This window comes from Bacillus rossius, chromosome 1 (assembly GCF_032445375.1).
Source record: "Bacillus rossius redtenbacheri isolate Brsri chromosome 1, Brsri_v3, whole genome shotgun sequence".
Classification (NCBI taxonomy): domain Eukaryota; kingdom Metazoa; phylum Arthropoda; class Insecta; order Phasmatodea; family Bacillidae; genus Bacillus; species Bacillus rossius.
The window spans coordinates 189,740,802-189,765,395 of NC_086330.1; the positions used below are offsets into that span (position 1 = coordinate 189,740,802).

The 24,594-nt window shown below is 34.6% G+C and overlaps 1 protein-coding gene and 1 long non-coding RNA gene across 3 annotated transcripts in view; one reads left to right on the plus strand and one right to left on the minus strand.

Moving 5' to 3' along the window:
• LOC134527159 (bumetanide-sensitive sodium-(potassium)-chloride cotransporter-like) overlaps nt 1–24,594 on the minus strand; it is a 940,416-nt gene that overhangs the window by 584,354 nt on the left and 331,468 nt on the right. The window lies entirely within an intron of this gene.
• Nucleotides 1–24,594, plus strand: part of LOC134527161 (uncharacterized) — a 264,791-nt gene that overhangs the window by 148,442 nt on the left and 91,755 nt on the right. The window lies entirely within an intron of this gene.

Genomic DNA, 24,594 nt, shown 5'->3' on the forward strand with positions numbered 1-24,594 from the left:
TGTGCATTCCAGAAAAGGAGGTTAATTTTTAGCAGGATGAACTGCCGGCGTATATCAGAGACTTAATTACTCAGAAAAAAAGACAAAGGCGCGAATATAGCAGGCGTCGACAACGGGATATCAAGCGGCGCATTAATGAGCTACTAAAATTAATTTCCCATGAAATTACATTATGGAGGAGTAGCCAATGGGATGAAAAAGTTTCGAAACTCTAGGTGCAAGATAATAGCACCTGGAATATGACAAAGCGGTTACTCAGTAAAACAGAAAAAATACCTCCGCTGCAGACCCCCACTGGTGTCGCCTTCACCCCGATAGATAAAGCTCAAGCATTCGCGAATACACTCGAACAAGCTTTCACACCAAATCTCGAGCCCTGCGACCCGCGATTTACTGCTGAAATCTATAGGGAAATTAGATTAAAATTAAATCAACCCCTAACCACAGAGCCTTATTTAACTCAGTCGCAGGAGGTTAGACAGGCCATTAAGCGTGTATGAAACCACGTAAGGTCCCTGGAAACGATGGAATCTAGGCAATTGTACTTAAGAAGCTGCCAGAAGAAACTATTGAGTATCTGGCAGCCCTAATAAATGCTGTATTTAATTTACACTACTTCCCTTTGCAATGGAAAGAAGCGAACGTAATAGCTTTCAAAAACCTAGTAAAGATAAAACTCTCCCACAAAATTATAGACATATTAGCTTACTAAATATATATCCAAATGTGGCTGAGTATATTATTCTTCAAAGACTCAACACCCACATTAAAAATAATAATGTTTTACCTGACGAGCAGTTTGGTTTTCGCAGCGAGCATTCTACAACACATCAACTAGTGCGAATGACTGAACAAATAATTGATACGTTCACTTGGAATCAATATTGTATAGCAACATGTATAGATGTCGAAAAAGCATTTGACAAAGTATTTCATGCGGGATTAATATATAAACTTTATCAAACAGGCTTTCCCGACTGTTATATAAAACTACTGGCCTCATATTTAAGCAGTAGATCATTCAGAGTCACGACTGAAGGGGCTCAGTCTGACGTAAAGCAAATCAAAGCAGGAGTCCCGCAAGGCAGTATCTTAGGACCTGTATTATTCAATATTTTCATTTATGACATGCCTAGACCTGAACATAGATATGTACAATTATGACTATATGCTGATGACAAGGATCTCTTAAATTTGGCAGCCGAAAGGTTGCAAACCGCATTAAATCTATTTGAAAGTTGGTGCACAAAATGGCGAATTAAAGTAAATCCGACAAAGTCAGAAAGCAGAATACGAATGTATTTCCGGGCACAGAATTCAGGCTAAGGTGCCTGAGGTTCCGACCGCCATCTTGGATTGTGACGTCACGGCGGCCATCTTGGATGGTTGTGACCTTGAAATTTGACCTTTACCTTAAATTTGACCCTCAAAACTTGTCAAAATTCGCCAAAATTTTCCAAAATTTACCCAATTCCTCAAAATTCGCCCAAATTTCCATTTCTGTGGAAAAAAATTCCGCCAAAAAATCTCAAAAAATTCCACAATACAAAAATTGGGATTTCGAAAATCCTCCAAAGTCTTTTTGCCCTAGAAAGCACCCAAATTCCTAAAAACGGCTTAAGCATCCATGTCTACAGCCTCCGGTAAGCCATTTCTATGAATAAGGATACCATGACCGCCCTCTTGGATTATGTCGTCACCGTTGCAATTGTCGTTACGGCCGCCATCTTAAACTTTTGTATTTATTATCCGATTTTAATGAATTTTTTTTTAAATTTATAAAAAAATTCCAATAATAAAATATTATAAAGTTTTTATAAAAAACAAACATTTAAGATACGGAGCTCGGAGACCGCGGTTCGAACCCAGTAAGGGCAAAAAATAAAAATGACGACCGATCCTTCCCCCGCGGTGGCTGCTGGCATACTGACTCCCACTACTTTTTTTCAAAGCAAATATATCGTCACCTACTATGACGTCATGTCCGCCATCTTGTCTTCGATGCTGGAAGCCATCATCATTGTATCATCGGCGAGAGTGCGCTGATGACATGTAAGTTTAATTCTTATCCGCTAGAGTGCAGTAATAATTTATTACTGTGACACCCGCCATTTTGAAATTTGGCCGCCATCTTTAAAATCCGTAATTATTTAGCTAGAAAATCGGGAAAAGTTCCAAAATTCATTAAATAAATCACTTATTAATTAACATATTGATTCGATCCGCTCCTGTCCTCGGTTCGATACCCGATCGATGCAATAACGTTTAATTTTATGTAAAAAATAATAATTTCAATAAACCATGTTCAACATCCCTAAAGAGACTTTAAATCCTCTACGACCATCATCCTATCAGACATCAAGACCACCATATTGGAAATTCGTAATTTTAATGCTAGAGATAAGGGAAAAATTCCAAAATTCATCAATAAATCACTCATTAATTTACATATTGATAAGATCGTCTAAGGTCCTTGGTTCGATCCCTGCCCGATACAAAACAACTTTAATATTTTAAAAAAGTACTACTAAAGTAGCAGGTTTGACAAAATAAAAACACCGAAAGTTCTATTTAAAAAAAAAAAAACTTTTATTACATACATACTACACCACTACAAGTACAAAAAAATACACAGTGAAATTACTAAAGTTTCTTGGATCTCTCGATTCAAACAGTATTCTTACTATACGGACTAAGTCCTTTACATGACTTTAAATGTCTATTCAGTTTATCAGGTCAACATATTGGTACACCACAATTTTCACACAAAGACGAATTATCAACTTCATTAAAAGGACAGTGATATATTTCGTGTCTTTGTGCACTTTGAATGTTTGTTAATGTTTTGTTACAAAATATACAGCTTAATTCCGATGAATGTACAGCCAGTCTATCACAATTCCTGAGGTGCCGTTTTAATCTTCAATAGAGTATAAACTTGCTTAAACATCTGTTGCACTGATATTTAATGCGTTCAGAGTTACTACTACAATTGTGTATTACATAAACCCATAATTTTATGTTTTTGAACTTCTCACAGTACGTGCAGTCGGGTGATGGAACACCGCTGGATGCTCCTTCCTTCATCAATGCCACTGGAACTGTTGACAACCATTGTAACACTGCTGACATGTTAACTTCTGAAGCCTTTGAGGTCTGCTCTGCGGAAGATGTTGCACGCGTCGAAATCTCCTGATGTGCTGAGAGAGCAGGTGTAGCTGTAGACGTCGTTGTCATCGTGCTCTGCACTGATGATGGTAGACCTTCGATCCAGGATGGTGTAGATAGTGGTAATGATGCCATCGAGTTCTCAAGAATAGCTAGATACAGATCTATTATGTTATACAAGTCTAACTATCCGATCCGTTCATCACCGCAGCCAGAGACGGACTGAAGTCCATATCACCAGGGTCTCACTTATATAGACTCATCAGCCGGTACAACACAAGAGTCAAAACAATAACCATGTTCATTATACTCGCACTTAACTTTCTCGGAGCTTGTGAACTTCTCTTTGATGTGCAAAGTTAGAGTTCTAGTAGAAGCCAGAATGGTTGAATTTGTTTCGTTTTTATTTTTAATTTTTTATTAATTTTTTTTGTATGATTATGCTATCAAAGACAACTTGTGGCGGTTTTCTCCGTGTGCTTCTGATTATTATTGCCAATATTATGATTGTTTTCTCCGTGTGCTCCTGATTATTCTTATCAATATTTTGATGGTTAATCGGTGTGCTTGCGATCATTCCTGCGGTTTCGGTCAAAGAACAAGGTCACACCCATCCAAGATGGCCACCGTGACGTCGCAATCCAAGATGGCGGACCGTGAGAAATCTGAGAAGCACTAGCAGGAAGGACGAACTTTTTTCTCCTTAGAGACTATCGAAGCCAACCTTCCTTTGCGATCGATAATGAGCGTTCTGCATCCCACATTATTGAAATAGATATTATTTACCTGCAAGCAACACGTGGCGACATCTCTTGACAACAGCCAGAACTACTTGCATCAATTTGCTTTGCATTAGATAACTTAACTCTCGCTGATGAAATATTTAAAAAAACTCTATTTAAGAAATTGTTCCAATTGGAGAAAACTGACAGTTTGTATCTAACATTAGTCACAGAAGCTACCATGGAGCGTGGTTTGCTATCTGCAGCTGAATCGGAAGGAAGCCGCTGTAGATACTGTGGCAAGGATTTTGTCATGAGAAGGAATGCTAGACGTCATGAGAAGAATGATTGTGCTAGAAACCCACTACGCAACATGTTAAGCTGTAATCGTTGTAGAAAGTTGTTAACACGAATTGACAGCTTAAAAAGACATGGTAGAACATGTAAAGTCAAGACTACTTACGGCATAGAGGTCACCGATGGATCCACTAGACTAAAGAAGAGTGATCTGCATTACGACAATAATTTTCCTTGTCCTGAGCGTGATGGTATTAGCTTACCCGATCGTGAGGAAGAACATAAATTGATGGATGCTAATGGCTTCGGGAAGACTGAAACTAATGGAAGTATCAACACAGTGAAAAGTGAGAATACATTCAAGCCTATATTCAGTAGATCCTCCATTCTTTGTAAAAATGATGGACTCCTAAAAAGGAATCATAAAGACGATGAAGACACTTCGACAACATCGATATCGAATTCATACGGTAATCTGGGTGAAGATGATGTCTTCTACAGTGATTGTTACAGTGACTCTGAGGCTATCGACAAAGGCATAGACTGTGACGAAGCACCTAGAGCTGATAAGATCGAAGAATGTGGCAAAGTCCTGGGACCGAAACGATGGAAACGTTGCGTTATAATAAAATAATCTGATAATGCTTATTATGATAACTGGAACGATTGTGATATTAACAGTATTTATAATAAACAAGCAATTACGATGGTGGTAGAAGAGATTGATTACGCATCATGGAAAGATCCAAACATATTGGTTGACCGGCTAAGACTTCTACATGGCTCGCTTTGTGCAGGAAACTATTCGTGCCTGAAAGAAATATCCTTCATACTCAAAGAACTGAGGAAAGCTGGCTACATACAATAATGGCTTCTTTTACTTGTATTTCTGTAATGTTGAGAAGTAATTAAATATTGAAAGTAAAAATGTAATGTTTTTATTTCTTGTATTCTGATTTCCAACTAAGCCTGTGTGTTTCCGCTACTCTATGTGTGATCATTCCGTTTCCTGTGTGTACTGTGTGTACGTTTCATTTCCTGTGTGTACTGTGTGTTCGTTCTGTTTCCTGTGTGTACTGTGTGTACGTTCTGTTTCCTGTGTGTACTGTGTGTACGTTCCGTTTCCTGTGTGTACTGTGTGTACGTTTCGTTTCCTGTGTGTACTGTGTGTATACATTTCGTTTCCTGTGTGTACTGTGTGTATACGTTTCATTTCCTGTGTGTACTGTGTGTACGTTTCGTGTCCTGTGTGTACTGTATGTACGTTCCGTTTCCTGTGTGTACTGTATGTACGTTCCGTTTCCTGTGTGTAATGTGTGTATACATTCTGTTTCCTGTGTGTTCTGTGTGTACGTTGCGTTTCCAGTGTGTACTGTGTGTACGTTTCGTTTCCTGTGTGTACTGTGTGTATAAGTTCCGTTTCCTGTGTGTACTGTGTTACGTTCCGTTTCCTGTGTGTACTGTGTGTACGTTCCGTTTCCTTTTTGTACTGTGTTATCATTACATTTATTGCACGTAAATTGCATGTATTGCGCGTACATTGCGTACATTACGTGTTGGAGCTGATAGAGCTGTTGGAGCACTTGAAGCTAATGGTCAATTGAAGAATAGGAGCAAAATGTAGATGGATCTGATGACGCGAATTGTAGCTCTTGGAGCCTGGCGTATATTGGAGAGATCGAATTTCTTTCGATCAAATGATCCTCTTTTCTAATTTGTAAATTTGACTCTAGTATAATTGTAAATGGTTCTTGATTTGACTAGCGTATTATTCCATACGGTGCATGTATATAAGCGAGTCCTAGACATCAGGTCGCTCAGTTTGTTACTGACGTCGGCGGTGTAAGGATCGCCTAGTTTGTTTCTTCTGGTGCATATTTCGTGTCAATTAGCTGTTCTTGAGACCTCGATGGCATCTTTACCGTCTTTAACGTCGAACTCGATGGAGGTTGTGCCGTCGACTACGGGAACCTTAACGACAGCTACGACGGAGAAGGTGCAGATCCCGTTGGCAACGACGACGTCAACATTGGAGGAGATTTCAACAGATGTGATACCACCATCATCCAAAGTTTCATCATCAGCAATGGATTCTTCAACTAATGAAGAGCGTACATTGCGTCAGTGCAAATACTGTGACGCATCATTTACTATCACCTCAAATGCTCGCAGACATGAAAGAAGCAGTTGTTCTAATAATGTTAAAAGAATACAATTTCAGTGCAACAAGTGCAAAAAACTAATTTCACGTCTTGATAGCTTACATATTCATTAAAAAAAATGCACCGAGAAAGTTAAGTGCGAGTATAATAAACATGGTTATTGTTTTGACTCTTGTGTTGTACCGGCTGATGAGTCTATATAAGTGAGACCCTGGTGATATGGACTTCAGTCCGTCTCTGGCTGCGGTGATGAACGGATCGGATAGTTAGACTTGTATAACATAATAGATCTGTATCTAGCTATTCTTGAGAACTCGATGGCATCATTACCACTATCTACACCATCCTAGATCGAAGGTCTACCATCATCAGTGCAGAGCACGATGACAACGACGTCTACAGCTACACCTGCTCTCTCAGCACAGCAGGAGATTTCGACGCGTGCAACATCTTCCGCAGAGCAGACCTCAAAGGCTTCAGAAGTTAACATGTCAGCAGTGTTACAATGGTTGTCAACAGTTCCAGTGGCATTGATGAAGGAAGGAGCATCCATCGGTGTTCCATCACCCGACTGCACGTACTGTGAGATGATCAAAAACATAAAATTATGGGTTTATGTAATACACAATTGTAGTAGTAACTCTGAACGCATAAAAAATCAGTGCAACAGATGTTTAAGCAAGTTTATACTCTATGGAAGATTAAAATGGCACCTCAGGAATTTTGATAGACTGGCTGTACATTCATCGGAATCATGCTGTATATTTTGTAACAAAACATTAACAAATAATCAAAGTGCACAACGACACGAAATATATCACTGTCCTTTTAATGAAGTTGATTATTCGTCTTTGTGTGAAAATTGTGGTGTACCAATATGTTGACCTGATAAACTGAATAGACGTTTAAAGTCATGTAAAGGACTTAGTCCGTATAGTAAGAATACTGTTTGAATCGAGAGATCCACGATACTTTAGTGATTTCACTGTGTTTTTTTTTTGTACTTATAGTAGTGAAGTATGTATGTAATAAAAGGTTTTTTTTAAAAAAAGAACTTGCGGTGTTTTTTTTCTCAAACCTGCCACTTAAGTGGTACTTTTTTAAAATATTAAAGTGGTTTTGTATCGGCCAGGGATCGAACCAAGGACCTTAGTCGATCTTATCAATATGTAAATTAATGAGTGATTTATTGATGAATTTTGGAATTTTTCCCTTATCTCTAGCATTAAAATTAAGAATTTCCAATATGGTGGTCTTGATGTCTGATAGGATGATGGTCGTAGAGGATTTAAAGTCTCTTTAGGGATGTTGAACATGGTTTATTGAAATTATTATGAATTTTGGAACTTTTCCCGATTTTATAGCTAAATAATTACGGATTTTCAAGATGGCGGCCAAATTTCAAGATGGCAGGTGTCACAGTAATAAATGAATACTGCACTGTAGCGGATAAGAACTAAACTAACATGTCATCAGCGCACTCTCGCCGACGATACAATGATGATGGCTTCCAGCATCGAAGACAAGATGGCGGACATGACGTCATACTAGGTGACGATAAATATGCTTTGAAAAAAAGTGGTGGGAGTCAGTATGCCAGCAGCCACCGCGGGGGAAGGAACGGTCGTCATTTTAATTTTTTTGCCCTCACCGGGTTCGAACCACGGACTCCGAGCTCCGTGTCGTAAATGTTTGTTTTTTATAAAAACTTAATGATATTTTATTATTTGAATTTTTTTATAAATTTAAAAAAAAATTCATTAAAATCGGATAATAAATACAAAAGTTTAAGATGGCGGCCGTAACGAAAATTGCAACGGTGACGACATAATCCAAGATGGCGGTCATGCTATCCTTATTCCTAGAAATGGCTTACCGGAGGCTGTAGACATGGATGCTTAAGCCGTTTTTAGGAATTTGGGTTCTTTCTAGGGCAAAACGACTTTTGAGGATTTTTGAAATCCTAAATTTTGAATTGTGGAATTTTTTGAGATTTTTTGGCGGAATTTTTTTCCACAGAAATATAAATTTTGGCGAATTTTGAGGAATTTTGGGTAAATTTTGGCTAATTTTGACAAGTTTTGAGGGTCAAATTTAAGGTCAAGGTCAAATTTCAAGGTCATAACCATCTAAGATGGCCACCGTGACGTCACAATCCAAGATGGCGGTCGGCACCTCAGGCACCTCAGCCTGAAGCCTGTGCCCGGAAATACATTCGTATACTACTTCAGAAGCCATAGTATTCACGCGTAAACATCTAACGGAATTAGAAAATAGACCACGCTTAACACTCTTTGATGTAGTATTACCGCATAAAAACGTAGTTAAATATCTAGGAATACACATGGATACAAAACTACTATGGAGTGATCACATAGAATCACATTGCGGTCGGTAAGATGAAACACCACACGCGTAGGGTGTCCAATCGGCTGCAAACAGGGCATGGCGGTATTGCAGTGCGAGGCGAAGTAAAAATATAAAATATATAGTGACACATATCGTAATCAAATACTATTAATCCTCAAATAGCTAGTAGGCTGTACTATACAGAAATAAGAGCCTCGTACGGCGGCGGGCCTGCCTTGCAGACGGCAAAATTATACACCGGCTAAATAGGGTGGCAAGCTGTCTGCATGTATGGGCATGGCCATGCTAAAGTGCGAGGTGAAGAACTAAATTAACAATTAACTGCTGATTCCGTGCCATGACTGGAGGCGCCTGCCTGGGCATTCAGTGCAAATAAACACCGATCGAGTTGGGGATACCGATACGAGTGGCATGCTGTATGCTAATGGGTGGCGTCCTTCGAAAGTGGCACGTATATAAAACCCCAATTAATTAATAAAAATAATAAAATACGAATGCTCTTTCTTCATTCGCATTTAAACCTATACACCGACAGTTCTTCCACTATAACTAGTGAATAGACGCTAATATAATTACATTAGCCTATGTTACGTTTTTAAAGATATATTTACAAAAAAACTAAAAAAACCAAAAACATAGTTTTAGTTATGACTAATTCAATTACCTTTAAGGCATGTTAGCCCGCACAACATACATCTACTAAAATTAGTTTAGTTTGTAGGATGATTAATTTTCTTTCTTTTAGTTATAGTAGGTGCTGCTGTCTGCAGCGGATTTGAGTGGTTCGTGTTACACTCACCGACAGGGGCGCTTGCGTCCCAGGCCATCGAATTATAGTCCTGGACAACAACAAAGCGGACCTCTAGTCAAAGTGCCCAACCCCCGCATGGTAGAATCTTTCTACTCTGGCCAACTCTTCATCTAGACCATCCTCTGTCTCCTGTACTTTCCTACATTTAATGCATGCAAACTTGCATCCCGCATGAAAGTGCCCAGGGTTTTCCCTGTGTCTATGCAGGTTTTACCTGGGCCCAACTTAACTAGTAGTTTAGACTAGAGATAAGAGTGAGGTGAGTTAGTCATGGAAACAATCGCTGCCATGGCTGGCCAATCCCCTCCTAGCACATGATGCATGCGACCCTCTCCCTGCATGGCTAATCCCAGCATGACTAAGGCGTGATAGGCTTCGGCCTGAGACGCACTTAGGTCCCTCCCTAACCCGGACCCCTCCCAAACACACTTAGATTTAGTTAGGTTAGGAAAAAAAAGCAAAAAAAAACAGGACACATCCGTAGTGGGACATCCGTAGTGGGACAATTTTTCGTGCGTGCAGCCAGCGTTCATCGATTTATTAGACGTTGTCACGTCAAAAATGTAGTTTAGGTTTCAACAAGCAGTACGTAGTTGGTTCTCTAACTCTCTAACAAATAAATCATTTTCAGTTAAAATCGCTAAAGGTTTTTCTGTTCCATGGGGTATTCCAGTTGTCTTTAATAATATTTTCATAAATAATATTATAAGTGCAATAAAATATTCAAAGATATTACTGTATGATGATATTAAATTATACAAAAGAATAAGTAATAAAGATAATTGTGTAGCCCTTTAACATGATATTTCAGCTGTTCAGGCATGGTTATCTATAGTATGTCACTTAATGCTAAGATACTTAGTTTTGCAGCCTCCAAGAAAATTATTTCTCCCATGAATATCGTAGTAGATAAAAAATATATAATTGGCAGAGTTGTAAATAAAACTTTGAATTTTGTAAATATGATGATAATTTTTTTTTTCAAAAATGCTTTCTTATTTAATTTTAATTTTGAAAATTTTAAAACTAAATATTATGTATATATTTAAATGGTACACTGCTGTTACTTTGCACACAACTTAAATGAGGTACACTGAACAATTCTGTCTATTAATTTTTTTAATACAACGTACAGAATTTAAATAATCTGAGTATTAAAAACTGTGATTTAACTGTAACTTGCTGCTGATGAAAGGAACGAGTTCAACAGTTTGCCGCTAGAGCTCCGATTAGTTCCGAGTTTACTCACTAGATGCCACTAATATCGCAGGAGTTCAGGCGGGAATATTATCGCTTCGAAACGGTCAAAACACAACACTAGTATCAGCAATAGTAAGTGGAAGTGTATTTAAAATTAAGCACAGCAGGAAATGGAAAGAAGTCCATCGACGCCAACTTGAGTAAGTATTTTAATGTAGGCCTACTTGTTGTACATTGTAATCACATATTGTATTTTTTCTCCCGGAAAAAGTAATTCCAGTCTATTCATATATACACACACACACACACACACACACACACACACACACACATGCATTTAAAATTATTAGCCGTTTTATTGGTTCAGAGTTTAAAGAATTTATTAATTTAGAACTAGCGGTAATTTTTTAAAATTATTTACATTACCCTTTTCTTGTACATACTGTGTTAAAATCAATGGCATCATATATAAATATCCCTTTCGACACAGCCTACAGGTGTAGGTAGATTTTTTAGTACTTATTTATTTAATAAAGGTTTGAGAAATTATTTAGAATTTTTATAATAAATTAAGACGTATATATTATATAGCGTAATACTAAAACATAATGATTTTTTTGTTATTTCACCCATTGCAGTGATGCTTGGTTACATAAAAATTTTAAAATATGAATATTATTTTAATATGATACATGTTTCCTAGTAACTGCAACACCACAAATTAAATAACAAATTAATATAACAATGAAAGTGATTGTGTTTATTCAATATTTCCCCATACTTGTTTTTGCTATAGCGAAAATTAAGGATAACTCTGCAATGATTGGGTGTATCTAAAATTATTTCAGACAAAATTTGTTGATAACATTTATAAGATTTACAAATAGTTAGTGTATTCGATGGTGTACCTACTAAGGGAGCAATGATTTTTTTTTTGTTAATTCCTGTTAAACCCCTGCAGAAATGGATCGTCTAATCAAAAATTGTTTCCGACAAAAGTTTTAGTACATAAAGAAATTACAAGGTTTTTGAAGAATTATAACGTATTTGATAGTATGCATAATAAGAGAGTTACGATTTTTTTGTCCTAAACACTTTAATTTTTCCACCCCTCGCAGTTATGGATGGTCGTATCAAAAACGTATTCAGACAAAAGTTCGTATTTTTTCCTGCAAGCTTTATGTTCACACGGATGCGATATGCATCATATTAAGCAAGTTGTTGCGATTTTTCTGTTAAAAAAAACCTTCCACATTTCTACCCCTATGGTCTGATTTTGCCCATTGACGAACTCGATCGAGATTTTCCATAAGAATTAGATACAAAATGCACGTTTTATATGCCATAAAAAACTTTGGAGTGCTAAAAATATCGTAGCAGGACTGCATTTGATTCAAGGGAGTTTAAAAATTTGTATAAAGGAGTGCATACGTATTAGTACGCGGCAATTATTATCTAGTTATCGATGGTTTTCATGCATTTTACGCGGCACAAACATATTATGAATTTTTAAACTTAAGTACTTACTTAAAAATTCCATTTGAGTTGTAACTGTTCGTTCTAACCTGGCAAATATAACCTAAATGACAAGACAAATCATATTACATGTCGTAAATCGTTTCAGTAAGTCAAAGTTTATAGTATATGCCTATACCAAATGCGTATATAAAATACAGTAGGTATATCTTATATATATAAAATTCTCGTGTCACAGTGTTAGTTACCATACTCCTCCTAAACGGCTTGACCGATTTTTATCAAATTTTGGATGCATATTCAGTAGGTCTGAGAATCGGCGACTATTTATTTTTCATACCCCTAAGTGATAAGGGTTGTCCACCCCTATAATTTTTTTTAAATTTTTGGACAATTTTTTTATATAATGTGGCATTAAAAAATACATACAACCCTAAATTTTCACCCTTCTATCACCAACCCCTAATTTTTAATAGATTTTTATTTTTTGCAACCCCGGTCGATATCTGATCAATTAACACTTGATCAACCTTCCCCGCCTACAGCGAGCTCATTACCTGAATTAACACATATACCACATATTAATATGAAATTCCATCCCAAAGGGAGTGAAAAAGTGATAATTTCATTTTATAACAGAAAAAATCATAGGTCATAGACATACAAATAGTGAGTGATACTCTATGTCTGCAACACGATCATACACATAGTGAGGTCTGGCAAATTCATATTTTTCTCCTTGGTGAGACCAGCCCGCTTAGTGGAGCTCGCAGTGGCTAGCAAAATAAAGGCGTTAATAACAGTTTTGTTCTTAACTTCGTTAATAGATAGAGTTAGTTGCCTTGAATTTTAAACGCACCATCGTTTGATGCGTTTGTCATGTCTTTAATTATCGTATGTTTGTGCCGTATGCGTTCCTATACCATTCATCCGATTGCGATGAAATTTTGGTGAGTTGTTATGCGCATGCCCGTGAAGGTTTCTGAGATGGTATAACTATTTTCCAAAAGGTGGAGCACAAATCGTTTTAAAAAATGTGTTTATTTCATATTATATAGCGGCACTTTGTCTGTTTTTGTTGTATAAGTGTGCATGCATGACACAATTTATTTAAATATAAAAGAGGACAGAGATTGAGTGATTGTTATATACAAGGGTTTTTTTTCAACCTCCGATCAGCTGTAATAAAAAAAACGGGAATGAATTGGGAAATTATTTTAATGTCAAAAGAAACGTACATCTTTACTCTATTTTTCTACATAATCACCGTGCAGATTGAGGCATTTTTCGTACCTATGCACCAGCTTCACAATACCCTCTGCATAAAATGATGCCTCCTGTCTATTAAGCCACGTTTTAACAGCGCCCTGCAGTGTGATTACAGTTTCATTTCTCCATGGCATGCCCATTAATCGATACCCTAATCGCTCGTACACGAATCGACACGTCTCGTAGTGTTTACCCCCTTCCACCAACCATGTGGAGCGGCCAACTCACACCTCAGTTGAAGCTTGGTTATGGGAATGTCAACATGGCTGCAACGATAAACTGTACGGCGAAATGCGAGCTGCGTGGAGTCATCAGTTTCTTATAGGCAGAAGGGCACACTGCACGTTGAAAAAGTGGCTTGGAGGACGACGCTTCAACACCAATGATGAATTGCAGAGCACTGTTAAAACGTGGCTGAATAGGCAGGAGGCATCATTTTATGCAGAGGGTATTGGAAAGCTGGTGCATCGGTACGACAAATGCCTCAATATGCACGTTGATTATGTGGAAAAATAGAGTAAAGATGTACGTTTCTTTTGACATTAAAATAATTTCCCAATTCATTCCCGTTTTTTTATTACATCCGATCGGAGGTTGAAAAAAAAATAACCCTTGTGTGTGTGTGTGTGTGTATATATATATATATATATATATATATATAGAGAGAGAGAGAGAGTGAGATAGAGAGAGACAGAGAGATAAGTTGAGATAGAGCGAGGTATAGAGAATGAAATGGGTTAGATAAAGATATATATAGATGTATAGAGCTATAAAGAGATTTATAAATAGAAGAGATAGAGATAGTGGAAGTTATATATGTATATATGTAGATATAAAGAGATAAATAGAGATAGAGAGATACTTACACAGATATATATATAGATGTAGATAGATATAAATATATATTTAGAGAGATGGATAGATGATTTGTATACCTATGTGTAACTACTTGAAACATATTACAAAACAAAACTGAATGAGGCATTTCAATGCATGCCGAGCATAAGCTAGATAATGGAATCTTTTCAATATTAGTAATCCCTTATTTTTCAGTTTTTTTTTCTTCTATATTGCTTTAAAGAGTCGAGATTACATACAAATCCAGGTAAATAACTATAAACTGTCGGGACCTGAAAGTGATATAAATTATTTTGCACACTTGACATTCAAATTAAGAAGACAATTACTAACTACATCTGATTTCGAAAAAGGTCCCCTTCACCTTGTGTTCAGCCCGGGCAACGCCGGGTACTGCAGCTAGTAATGCACTAAAAACAAGCAGGCCATTTAGAAAGATTTTATTTTCTGTTGACAGATTACGTGCACAAAAATATAACATTTAATCGTCTCTGGCACATTATGAGATTAAGTTTATTTTAGATACTTCCTCTTACAAAAAAAAAAAAACAATTTTGGCACACACTGTTTTTTCTTCTGATTCCTGCAATCCTTCAACTCATTGTCTTACAGAATACCAAAATTTCATTACAGATTTTTTGCTGAAATGGTCAATTATTAAATTAAATCTTGACTAATTTTATAAAAAAATATTCAACCATAATTATGATGATATCCGTGTATGTAAACACTTACGTAACACTACAAATGTGAAAATGTACCCACTAACAATCGAACGATTGACTTCATTATCGAACTAGAATAAAACACAAAATACATTTGCAGAGAACCACCAAATATATTGCGTAAGTGTTTCTGCAATGGAGTTAAACTTTAAAATTGCCTTTATTATTTCAAAAAAATAATTTAAAACTCCAAGCAAATGTAAGATCACGTCTTTTAGATATAATGGAAGATTATAATGCCGTGTCCAAATTCGCCTGAAGAATATACTTGTAGATACTTTGGACTGTCAGAAATGGACATGAAGTATGCTATGCAATACGCAAGTAAATGAATCTGTGTAATTCTCGCGTACTTTCAGTTGAAAATACGTCTTCATTTAAAAAATTTTTGGTCATATTTTATATATCATTCAAATAATTTAAGAGGTCATAAAATAAATATTATTTATTTTGTATTTTACTGGTATCAATAAATAAATTGACAAAATTAATTTATGGATGTTTAAAACGAAGTTTCAACAAACACATGTACATATTTAGCCTACCGATCGTTACTACAAAACAAAAGTACAATAATAATGTAAGTTGCCGTAAATTTACGTGAGAACGATGAAGTTTTTTTTTTTAAAAAAAGGACTAATTTCACATGCGTTTAAAATTACAATCTTAACATCCTTTTCGGCTGGCTAAACATTGAACCTATCCGGATTCGTCAAAGGCAAGTGAAGTAAGCAAGGTTGCAAACATGTAACTGCATTACTTTCTGATTAATTTTAATAAAATTATGCATATCTCCAAAAAATGTTCAGTTAAAATTAGTATTGTATTGGCGTTTGCATTAAAATATAATGTAGACCGGGTATATTTTTATTGTGTTTTAAGATTTGTTGACTGTTGTGCCTCATGTAAGTACTTTTGGTGAAAATTGAATTAGGTATGTATTGTTATCAGGGCCCAAAGCATAACTATATGTTCGTTGGCCGAAAATGAAATGTAGTTATCCTTGTATATCTAAGAAAAATATTTGTATTTTGTATGAATGTAAGTATTTTATTACTAACAAATATTTCGCACTCATAATATCTAGTTTCCAATGAAATGATACACTAAGCAAAAAATTATTATTGGTTCGCAATTGTTCATTGTTACAATATTTTAAAATGTAAATTTGCTCTTCAGCAATATCAACTTCTAAAACGTGAGTAAAAATTACCTTTAATTATATTAATGGCATCTTTATTGCATTAGTATTCCTTGCTCCTAATCACTCTCGTTGATTACCTTCTGTATAACCTCAGTGATCGTAATTTATGTACACCTTTTCCCCACTAAGACGATTCAGGTGCAGATTCTGGAGCAGTGTTTTTTTTATGTACGGATGTGTCAATAAATCCATCATTTTGGTTTTTTTTTGGGGGGGGGGGGGAATTACTACTCTTAAAATACCACTTTATCTGTATGCACGATAAAATATCCTTGGTTAGCGCCCTCCGAAATATTCTTATACAACCTATGACATGTAGCCTACTCCTTAGATAGTTTAAAACACGTTTGATTACGTAGAGAAGGCGATTCTTTGAGTATGTGGCCCTTTCAGAATTAAATTATTATTATTAGTTACAACTTATGTTTATTTCGAGCATCTTTGACTTACAGTGCATACATAAAAGACGAACTACCAGTGATGCTTGACGTCACCAATAGGGATAGCGTGAAGGAGCTCCTCATTTTGCCAGACGCGACTGGCATACACAAGTATTTATATTGCAATAATAAATTACTAAATGATAGCTTAATTTTCGAAAATATGATTACTGTTTTTACAATAAGTACGAATGCCAAGACATTTACTAATAACATCGTTTTTAAACATCGCATATAAAAAAGGAAGTGTAATCAAAAGCCACAAGCTGCAGGACAGCTAAAAAAGCAAGAAAATAACTTTTTTCTCGCTCTAGCCTCATGTATAATTACATAAAAAATAATACATTTAAAACACTAAAATTAATGCAATAACCTGCAATATTTTGAAGACAGATATTCAGCTACCAAAAATTCTCCGATTGTATAAAAAGTTCGCCTGTATATATATATATATATATATATATATATATATATATATATATCTTTATATATATATTTCTTGTGTGCGTGTGTATGTCACTGAACTCCTCCTAGACGGCTGGACTAATTTTGATGAAATTTTGTGTGCGAGTTCACGAGATTCGAGGATGGTTTAGATTCACAATTGGATATTTTATCTCGATTCTGAGTTTAGAAAAACTAAAAAAACACGCTTTATAAGCAAAAATTGCAACGCATTATTAGAAGCCATTAAGTTTTGCTATTGTAAGGAACTAAGTAGAGAGTAAGAAAAAAATAAAGATCCTGAAAGTTTATAGTGTCGCCATATTTGTTTCAAATTTCAATACCCTTTTTGTATATTACAATTTAAATTGCAGAAAAAAATCATGTTTCATAGCCACACAAATAGTGAGTGTGTGTCATTTCTCTATAAAGTTATTTGTGTAGTTTATTGATTCCATAACAAATTGTTTCAATCATTTTTAATAAAAATTATTCATTTTTTAAATAAAAAAATATTTAAAATAAAACTATAAAAACATTTGAAAAAAATTCTATTAAAAATTATTTACTTTGGAAAAAATTATTCATTTTAAAAATTATCAAGCAAAAAAATAATTTTTTTTCAAATTTACACGTGAGTTTTATAACAACCAACCTAACCTAAAAATTATTTGGTAGCTTATTGACTTAATAACATATTTTTAAATTGTTTTTAATAAAAATTAGAATTTTATAACGTGAGTTTTATAACAACCAACCATTTTTCAATTGTTTTCAATAAAAATTAGAAAATGTTTATTTAACTAATTTTTCATTTATAAGTAGTTGTTAATTTTGGAATGTTTTACATTCGATCCGGTAGACTGCGCTACCATCGCAGCATGAAATATTAAATATTATTCTATTTTAATTTCAGTTTGTCCCGACAGTTGGTGCTGCGATCAAATTGAGAAAAATATTTGAAATTTTGTGTTATTATTGTTTTCGTTTAAATCGTGTGCTAATTAAAATATTATCTATGAATAGAAATTGATGTTTGAAGAGTTTTGAAGTGTTCCTAAAAAATGATACTTTTTTCGAATTTAGGGTGGAATCGAAGTAAGTATATATTATGTATAAATTTTGTATAAATATAAATACACGTGAGTTTTATAACAACCAACCTAACCTAAAAATTTATTTGTGTAGCTCATTAATTTCATAAAAAAATTTTTTAATTTATTATTCATGTTTTAAATAAAAATAATTATTAAAAAATTAAAAAAATTCTATTAAAAATTACATACTTTGAAAAAATTATTCATTTTCAAAATTATTGACTTCATAACATATTTTTCAATTGTTTTTAATAAAAATTAGAAAATGTTTATTTAACTAATTTTTCATTTATAGGGCCTAAGTAGTTGTTAATTTTGGAATGTTTTACATTCGATCCGGTAGACTGCGCTACCATCGCAGCATCAAATATTAAATATTATTCTATTTTAATTTCAGTTTGTCCCGACAGTTGGTGCTGCGATCAAATTGAGAAAAATATTTGAAATTTTTTGTTATTATTGTTTTCGTTTAAATCGTGTGCTAATTAAAATATTATCTATGAATAGAAATTGATGTTTGAAGAGTTTTGAAGTGTTCCTAAAAAATGATACTTTTTTCGAATTTAGGGTGGAATCGAAGTAAGTATATATTATGTATAAATTTTGTATAAATATAAATACACGTGAGTTTTATAACAACCAACCTAACCTAAAAATTTATTTGTGTAGCTCATTAATTTCATAAATAAAATTTTAAATTTATTTTATTATTCATGTTTTAAATAAAAATAATTATTAAAAAATTAAAAAAATTCTATTAAAAATTGCATACTTTGAAAAAATTATTCATTTTCAAAATTATTGACTTCATAACATATTTTTCAATTGTTTTTAATAAAAATTAGAAAATGTTTATTTAACTAATTTTTCATTTATAGGGCCTAAGTAGTTGTTAATTTTGGAATGTTTTACATTCGATCCGGTAGACTGCGCTACCATCGCAGCATGAAATATTAAATATTATTCTATTTTAATTTCAGTTTGTCTCGACAGTTGGTGCTGCGATCAAATTGAGAAAAATATTTGAAATTTTGTGTTATTATTGTGTTCGTTTAAGTCGTGTGCTAATTAAAATATTAACTATGAATATAAATTGATGTTTGAAGAGTTTTGAAGTGTTCCTAAAAAACGATACTTTTTGCGAATTTAGGGTGGAATCGAAGTAAGTATATATTTTGTATAAATTTTTTATCAAATTTACACGTGAGTTTTATAACAACCAACCTAACCTAAAAATTATTTGGTAGCTTATTGACTTCATAACATATTTTTCAATTGTTTTTAATAAAAATTAGAATTTTATAACGTGAGTTTTATAACAACCAACATAACCTAATAATTATTTGGTAGCTTATTGACTTCATAACATATTTTTCAATTGTTTTTAATAAAAATTAGAATTTTATAACGTGAGTTTTATAACAACCAACCTAACCTAAAAATTTATTTGTGTAGCTCATTAATTTCATAATAATTTTTTTAAATTGTTTTTTATTCATGTTTTAAATAAAATAAGTATTAAAAAATTAGAAAAAAATTATATTAAAAATTACATACTTTAAATCGTTTTCGGTGATAATTAAAAATTTTATTTTCAATAAATAACTCATATTCGTTGTGGATTACTTGAGTTTATTTCGTATAAATTTGTTAACAACCACCCTAATATAAAAATTATTTGTGTAGTTTATTGATTCCATAACGAATTTTTTGAATCATTTTTAATAAAAATTATTCATTTTTTAAATAAAAAACTATTTAAAATAAAACTATAAAAAAATTGAAAAAAATTATATTAAAAATTATTTACTTTGGAAAAAATTATTCATTTTAAAAGTTATCAAGCAAAAAAATAAAATTACACGTTTTTTATCAAAAATTTGTTACAATAAATCTTTTTGTTAATTAATTAAAATTTCATTCTCAATTAAAAAAACTCACATTCGTTGCGTATTATTTTACAGTATTTTTTTTTTTTTTTTTTTTTTCAGAAAAATGCCACGTCTTCGAGGAAGAGCCAGAAATATTGGTCGACGTACTCCGAACGCGCAATTGGTTCATGATCGTCGAATAAATAGAACAGATGAAGAACGCTCGGCGGATAATGCAAATCTGAGATATCAAGTTGCATCTACACGTGCGAATAAAAATTCAGTACAACGCACTCGACGTCTTTGTGATAATGCAGTAAGACAACGAGAGGCACGTCAACAAGCGACGGATGCACATAGAGAACGTAACCAATGCCGGATGCAAAATGATCGAGCATTGACAAGAGCATCACTCAATCGCCTTGCGTTTGAATATGATCCTGAAATCAACTATTCGTCACATGCATTAATCTCGATTGGTAGTATGGACAAAAAGTGTCAACATTGTCATGCTTTCAAGTATAAAGGTGAATCAGCTGGTTTATGTTGCGCATCTGCAAAAATTTCACTGCCATCGCTAAATCCACCGCCGGAACCTTTAAAACACTTTTAGCTGGCACCACATCTCAATCGAAATTGTTTTTGCAAAAAATTCGTAAATTCAATTCATGCTTCCAAATGACATCATTTGGAACAACAAAAATTGTTTATAATGAAGATGGTCGTAATTTCGAATCTACATTCAAAATTCAAGGTCAAGTGTACCACCAAATTGGTTCATTGCTCCCAATGCCTGATGCCGATCCAAAATTTTTACAAATTTATTTTATGGGCAATGAGGAGCAACAATCACACACACGCTGCGCTTACAACTATATAGAGCCGATGGAGGAACGAGAAATTGTGGACATTTTGGAAACGTTTTTGCAAAACCATAACCAGTTGTTGCAATTGTTCAAGACTTTTTCTAGCAGACTGCAAAACGACAACTATGCTATTATTATTAAAGCAGACAAAGTGCCCTACGGAGAGCACGCAGGCACATATAATGTTCCAACTATTAATGAAGTTGCAGTTGTTATGGCTGGTGACCCATGTGAACGTCGGGACATTTGCACTGAACGCAGAGATAATACGATGCAAATAATTCAAGACAATCATCGTTCTTACGATGCATTGCAGTATCCGTTGGTATTTTGGGAAGGAGAAGATGGATACCATTTAAGTATTAAACAAAGGAATCCAACTACGGGTACAACTTATAAACTATCTTACAGATTTTTTTTTTTTTAAAATAATTTCTGTATCTCTCATATATATATTTATTTGCAGGTGAAGAACTGGTCAAGAAAGTTAGTGCTATGAACTTCTACGCATATCGATTGATGATTTGTGCTAATGAAGACAATACCATTCTCCGATGCAGACAGCTATTTCATCAGTATATTGTCGATATGTACGTAAAAATCGAAAGTGAGAGATTACGATATATAAAATTTAATCAAACAAAACTTCGTGCTGAGGAGTACATTCATTTGCGTGACGCTGTTATTGGTAACGTAGATGCATCTAATGACATCAACAACATCGGTAGCGCATATATTCTCCCATCATCATACATTGGTAGTCCGCGTCATATGCAAGAGTATATTCAAGACGCCATGACTTACGTACGTGCATATGGCCGACCAGATCTTTTTATCACATTTACGTGTAATCCAAACTGGGATGAAATTCAAAGTTTGTTGTTGCCAGGTCAAACATCGATGCATCGCCATGATATCACTGCACGTGTTTTTAAACAAAAAAATTAAAATCTTTGATGAATTTGATTACACATCACTCGGTATTTGGTGAAACACATTGTTGGCTTTACTCTGTTGTATGGCAAAAACGAGGTTTACCTCATGCGCATATTTTGATTTGGTTGGTGGATAAAGTACGCCCAGAAGAAATCGACAAAATTATTTCAGCCGAAATTCCAGATCCGAATGTTGATCAAGAATTGTTTGACATTGTAACTACTAATATGATCCATGGTCCATGTGGTACTCTAAACATGATGTCACCATGTATGGACAATGGAAAATGTTAGAAACGTTTTCCAAAACCATGCCAATCTGATACTATCACCAATATTGACGGTAATCCATCTTACCGGCGTAGAGACGTAGACAATGGCGGTCAATCATATGAATTGCGTCTGTCAAACGGTGTGAGAGTAGATATTGATAATCGCTGGGTAGTTCCATATTCACCATTTCTGTGCAAAACCTATAAAGCGCACATAAACGTTGAACTATGCAGTTCAGTGAAATCTATAAAATACATTTGTAAGTATGTTCACAAGGGCAGTGATAAAGCTGTATTCACTGTTCAAAATGTAAATGACAATGACGAAATTACATGTTATCAAATGGGTCGATACATAAGCAGTAACGAAGCTATTTGGCGCATTTTTACGTTTCCTATACATGAAAGGGATCCTGCTGTTATACATTTGGCTGTGCATCTTGAAAACGGACAGCGTGTTTACTTTACAGAACAGACTGCACTACAACAAGCTTTAACGGCTCCAAAAACAACTCCTACTGAATTTTTCAACCTTTGTTGCCGACAAGATGTTGTTGGTCAATTCGCAAGGACATTAATGTATACTAATGTTCCTAAATTTTTTACGTGGAATAAACAATCAAAAAATTGGGAACCACGGAAACGAGGCATTCCAGTCCCAGGATTCACCGACATATTTATGACAAATACTTTAGGTCGAATATATACAGTTCATCCTAAGCAACGCGAATGTTTTTTTTTTTTTTGCGTTTGTTATTGGTTAACGTTCCTGGACCAACATTTTTCCGATATTTGCGAAAAGTCAATGGTACTTTATACGACACTTTCTTTGATGCGTGTCGTGAGTTACATTTATTGGAGGATGATAACCATTGGGATCTCACACTTGCAGATGCAGCACTGAGCTCATCTCCACAACAAATTCGTCAATTATTTTCAATAATATTGACAATGTGTTTTCCGTCTAAAGCATCTGCTTTGTGGGACAAATATAAAGACTCAATGAGTGAGGATATTTTACATCGGATTAGAATTACTAATCAAAATCAAAATATCGTATTCTCCGCAGAAATATATAATGAGTCATTAATAATTATTGAGCATATTTGTATTCTTATTTCGAATATGCCGCTCATCCATTTCGGCATGCCAGCGCCGAACCGCCCAGCAGTAGATACCATCAACAGCGATGTTCAACGGGAACACTACTTCGATAGAACTTCTTTGGCTACTTTTGTTGCCAATAATGAACAATTGCTCACTGCTGAGCAACGAAATGTATATGATAAAATTAATGTATCATTTGCAGCGCAACAAGGTGGATTCTTATTTTTGGATGCAAAAGGTGGTACTGGTAAAATATTCCTCATTTCATTGATATTTGCGCGCATCCGATCACAAAATAATATTGCATTGGCTATTGCTTCATCAGGAATCGGAGCAACCTTACTTGATGGTGGACGGACGGCGCATTCAGCGCTTAAATTACCTTTGAATGTTCACACAAATCCCGAAGCAATGTGTAACATAAAGAAGCATTCAGGCATTGCTCAAGTTTTGAGAAAATGCAAAATTATTATCTGGGATGAATGTACCATGGCCCACAAGCATTCTCTTGAAGCTCTCGACAGGTCCCTGAAAGATATCAAGGATAATACAAGGCTTTTCGGTGGTGTTGTTGCTGTCTGGTGATTTCAGGCAAACATTACCAGTCATTCCACGCGCGACATATGCAGACGAAATAAACGCATGTTTAAAAGAATCTTATCTATGGCGAAGTGTCAGCAAATTATGCCTTACTATTAATATGCGCGTTCAACTTCAAAATGATCCATTAGCGTCAAGATTCTCTGAAAAATTGTTGGATATTGGCAATGGTAAAATTGAATTGTATGAAGATACACAATATATTCGACTTCCAGAGAATTTTTGCAACATGGTGGCTACCAAAGATGAGTTAATAAACAGTATCTTTCCAGATTTGAGAAATAATTGTACTAATCATGGATAGCTACGAGAGCGAGCAATTTTAGCTGCGAAAAATTTAGATGTTGATGCTATCAATTTCAAAATACAGCAATTACTGCCTGGTAATGAAACTACATTTAAATCGATCGACACTGTTGTTGATCCTGATGAAGTTGTTAACTATCCTGTAGAATATTTAAATTCATTAGATTTACTTGGAATGCCACCACATAATTTGCGACTGAAGGTTGGTTCACCTATAATTTTGCTTCGAAATTTGAATGCTCCGAAATTATGTAATGGGACGCGATTAGTTATAAAAAAAATCATGCGCAACATTCTTGAAGCTACTATTTTGAGTAGAAAATTTCAAGGTGAGGTTGTACTTCTACCACGGATCCCAATGATTCCTTCAGATTCACTTATACCATTCAAACTT